The sequence below is a fragment of the Gorilla gorilla genome, chromosome 18, assembly GCF_029281585.2.
Source record: "Gorilla gorilla gorilla isolate KB3781 chromosome 18, NHGRI_mGorGor1-v2.1_pri, whole genome shotgun sequence".
Taxonomy (NCBI): domain Eukaryota; kingdom Metazoa; phylum Chordata; class Mammalia; order Primates; family Hominidae; genus Gorilla; species Gorilla gorilla.
Window position 1 is genome coordinate 104,606,720 of NC_073242.2, and position 4,951 is coordinate 104,611,670.

Sequence of the window (4,951 nt, forward strand, 5' to 3'; positions counted from 1 at the left end):
TCGGCTTGGAGCTTCAGTTTTACAACATCAGCCACGTTTTCTTTGTCTTGTCCATGGTTGATGGGCCCCTAGATGGATTCCACGTCTTCGATTTGGGAATAGGGCTAGAAGGAAGAACAACCATTTTCCTTCACTCACCCCTGGGTCTTAAACCAAAGGATGGAGCCGGGTAGAGAGCTGAAGATTTGAGGTGTCTCTCTTTGCCTCCCACCCAATGTGGTGCACATTCTGCATTGGTTGGGTCCTTTGCGGCCAGTGAAGACCCACACTGAGGACGGGGTCCCTCAGTCAGCTGAGACTTCAGCTAAGTACGTGTAATCTTGGTCTTGTGCCTCTGAGCCTCAGAGAAGGTGGTTCTCTGCTCACTCGCGAGAGGGGAACCCTGGGTCCCCCGACTCCAATGTGAATCCCCCGTACAGAGCACCCCCAGGATGACATTCCCCAGGTCCATGGAAGCGTCTAGCATTCAGGCTCACATGCCCCTTGCAGTGGGCACTGAGACGCTGGGCTCCACAGAGAGATGTGTCCTCCCCATCAGCCCTCAACTCCACCTGCCACCCCAAGAGCCCAGAGTCCACCCAGCACCCAACACCCAGAGTCCACTCACCATCCCGACACCCAGACTCCACCCAACACCCAGCCTCCACCTACCACCCAACAGCCAGGCTCCACCCAACACCCCAACACCCAGAGTCCACTCACGACTGCAACACTCCAGACTCTACCCAACACCTCAACACCCAGACTCCACCCAACACCCAGACTCCACCCAACACCCAACACCCAGAGTCCACCCAACCCCCCAACACCCAGAGTCCACTCACCACTGCAACACTCCAGACTCTACCCAACACCTCAACACCCAGCATCCACCTACCACCCAACAGCCAGGCTCCACCCAACACCCCAACGCCCAGAGTCCACTCACCACTGCAACACTCCAGACTCTACTCAACACCTCAATGCCCAGACTCTACCCAACAGCCAGGCTCCACCCAATACCCCAACAGCCAGAGTCCACCCACCACCCAACACCCAGACTCTACCCAACACCCCAACACCCAGAGTCCACTCACCACTGCAACACTCCAGACTCAACCCAACACCTCAACACCCAACCTCCACCTACCACCCAACAGCCAGGCTCCACCCAACACCCCAACGCCCAGAGTCCACCCACCACCCAACACCCAGACTCTACCCAACACCCCAACACCCAGAGTCCACCCGCCACCCCAACACCCAGACTCTACCCACCACCCCAACACCCCAGACCCCACCCACAACCCCAACAACCAGACTCCACCCACCACACCAATTCCGACACTCCACCCAACACCCAGACTCCACCCAACACCCAGAGTCCACCCAACACCCCAGACTCCACCTCCAGGGTCCTGAGCCCAAGGCAGAAGCCGACCCCTTAACCCCTGGGTGAGGGTGACAGCTGTGCTGTCAATGCAGGTTGGCGAGAGTTTGCTCCTGTGTCGTGTGAGGCACTGCCTGCAAAAACAACCATCGCCTGTCTTTAAAAACAGGATTTCACACGGCCAGGCACAGTGGCTGATGCCTGTAATCCTAACACTTTGGGAGGCTGAGGCATGCAGATCACCTGAGGTCAGGAGTTTGAGACCAGCCTGGCCAACAAGGTGAAACCCTGTCTCTACAAAAAAATACAAAAAAAAATGAGTTGGGTGTGGTGGCAGGTGCCTGTGGTCCTGGCTACTCGGGAAGCTGAGGCGGGTGGATCACCTGAGGTTAGGAGTTCAAGACCAGCCCAGGCAATGTGGAGAAACCCCGTCTGTACAAAAAAATACAAAAAAATACAAAAAAAATGAGTTGGGTGAGGTGGCAGGTGCCTGTGGTCCAGGCTACTCGGGAGGCTGAGGCAGGAGGATCACTTGAGGCCAGGAGCCGGAGGCTGCCCTGAGCTGAGATCATTCCCCCTGTGCTCCAGCCCGGATGACAGAATGAGACCCTGTCTAGAAAAAACAAACCACAAAAAAAATAAACTTTTTGATGAAAACCCCAACAGACCTCCAGAGCCCGTGTGAGGAGGGGTGTCGGCAGGCAAAGCCGGGAATGGGAGTCTTTTGCCCAAGAGGCCGTGGCGGCCGCCTGCTGCGTCTACAGACACGGAAATGTGTCCTTGGCCTTTTCCGCACAGCTTGAGACCCGGGTCCGAGAAGCGGCTTCCTTCCTTGGAATCTTGGAAATGTGGCAGAGAATAGGGGGGATGAGGAGACGGTGCAAAGTGAAACGTGGCTGATTTTCATCTCCTGGGCTAGATGATTGCTCACTCCCGACAGCTTCTGTTTTGTGAGGGGAGCGTCAGAAACACAGTCGAGCAAAGGTTTCACGACGTCGGTTCTGAAGTAGCCGGTTACAGGGTCTGAACGGCACGGCGTTGGGAGCCGGTGGAGGGAAGGGGCTTGATCCCGGTTTGGGATGAATTTAAAGACCTGAGCGCCGGCCCACGAGGCGGGAAGGGGGTCCCGGGGTTCGCAGCCTGGGGACCCACAAGGGTGAAGGCAGTGACGTGTTTCAAAACTCAGCAAAGGGTCCGACAAAGGTCCACCGTTTCCGTAGGTGCCACTGCCATCGTGTGGCCGAAGAGAAAATATGTGATGAAAAACGCAGGGCTGGAGCGGCTATCCTGTCTCTGGGGTGTCCGTCCTGTGTCTGTGGTGTCCGTCCTGTCTCTGGGGGTCTCCGTCCTGTCTCTGGGCTGTCCGTGCTGTCTCTGGGGTGTCCGTCCTGTCTCTGAGGTGTCCGTCCTGTCTCTGGGATCTCCGTCCTGTCTCTGGGGTCTCCGTCCTGTCTCTGGGGCGTCCGTGCTGTCTCTGGGGCCTCCGTCCTGTCTCTGGGGTCTCCGTCCTGTCTCTGGGGTGTCCGTGCTGTCTCTGGGATGTCCGTCCTGTCTCTGGGGTGTCCATCCTGTCTCTGGGGTGTCCGTGCTGTCTCTGGGGTCTCCGTCCTGTCTCTGGGGTGTCCGTCCTGTCTCTGGGGTGTCCGTCCTGTCTCTGGGGATCTCTGTCCTGTCTCTGGGCTGTGCGTCCTGTCTCCGGTGTGTCCGTCCTGTCTCCGGGGTGTCCATCCTGTCTCCGGGGTGTCCGTCCTGTCTCCAGGGTGTCCGTGCTGTCTCTGGAGTCTCCGTCCTGTCTCTGGGGTCTCCGTCCTGTCTCTGGGGTGTCCGTCCTGTCTCTGGGGTCTTCATGCTGTCTCTGGGGTGTCCGTCCTGTCTCTGAGGTGTCCGTCCTGTCTCTGGGATGTCCGTCCTGTCTCTGGGGTGTGCGTGCTGTCTCTGGGGTGTCCGTCCTGTCTCTGAGGTGTCCGTCCTGTCTCTGGGATGTCCGTCCTGTCTCTGGGGTGTGCGTGCTGTCTCTGGGGTGTCTGTCCTGTCTCTGGAGTCTCCGTCCTGTCTCTGGGGTGTCCGTCCTGTCTCTGGGGTCTTCGTGCTGTCTCTGGGGTGTCCGTCCTGTCTCTGGGGTCTTCATGCTGTCTCTGGGGTGTCCGTCCTGTCTCTGAGGTGTCCGTCCTGTCTCTGGGATGTCCGTCCTGTCTCTGGGGTGTGCGTGCTGTCTCTGGGGTGTCCGTCCTGTCTCTGAGGTGTCCGTCCTGTCTCTGGGATGTCCGTCCTGTCTCTGGGGTGTGCGTGCTGTCTCTGGGGTGTCTGTCCTGTCTCTGGAGTCTCCGTCCTGTCTCTGGGGTGTCCGTCCTGTCTCTGGGGTGTGCATGCTGTCTCTGGGGTGTCCGTCCTGTCTCTGGAGTCTCCATCCTGTCTCTGGGGTGTCCGTCCTGTCTCTGGGGTCTTCGTGCTGTCTCTGGGGTGTCCGTCCTGTCTCTGGGGTCTTCATGCTGTCTCTGGGGTGTCCGTCCTGTCTCTGAGGTGTCCGTCCTGTCTCTGGGATGTCCGTCCTGTCTCTGGGGTGTGCGTGCTGTCTCTGGGGTGTCCGTCCTGTCTCTGAGGTGTCCGTCCTGTCTCTGGGATGTCCGTCCTGTCTCTGGGGTGTGCGTGCTGTCTCTGGGGTGTCTGTCCTGTCTCTGGAGTCTCCGTCCTGTCTCTGGGGTGTCCGTGCTGTCTCTGGGGTGTCCATCCTGTCTCTGGTGTGTCCGTCCTGTCTCTGGGGTATCCGTGCTGTCTCTGGGGTGTCCGTCCTGTCTCTGGGGTGTCCTTGCTGTCTCTGGGGTGTCCGTCCTGTCTCTGAGGTATCCGTCCTGTCTCTGGGATGTCCGTCCTGTCCCTGGGGTGTGCGTGCTGTCTCTGGGGTGTCCGTCCTGTCTCTGCGGTGGCCATACTGTCTCTGGGGTGTCCGTGCTGTCTCTGGGGTGTCCGTCCTGTCTCTGGGGTGACCGTGCTGTCTCTGGGGTGTCCGTCCTGTCTCTGGAGTCTCCGCCCTATCTCTGGGGAGACCGTCCTGTCTCTGGGGTGTCCGTCCTGTCTCTGGGGTCTCCGTCCTGTCTCTGGGGTGTCCGTCCTGTGTCTGGAGTCTCCGTCCTGTCTCTGGGGTGTCCGTCCTGTCTCTGGGGTGTCCGTCCTGTCTCTGGGGTGTCCGTCCTGTCTCTGGAGTCTTTGTCCTGTCTCTGGGGTCTCTGTGCTGTCTCTGGGGTGGCCGTCCTGTCACTGCGGTGGCCGTACTGTCACCCGTGTGCCTTTTATGTCACTGGAGTGGCCGTCCTGGTTCCAGTGCTCTGAGGCTTTGCACGGCCTCCTCGTGAGCCTGTCTGGGAGGGAAGGACCCCACCCCTGCGATAGTTGTACGTTGCTTGCATGTGAGTCATGACTGTGGAAACTCCGAGATGGACCAGACAGTCTGTGTTTAGGGAACCATTGCTTTTCATGAGGGAAGTGTGCGATCATTATTTTTAAGAGATATTCACTGAAGTACTATCAGCATGAAAATCATCTTCTAATGGTTTAAACAGACATCTAGATCATATATATTTCTAT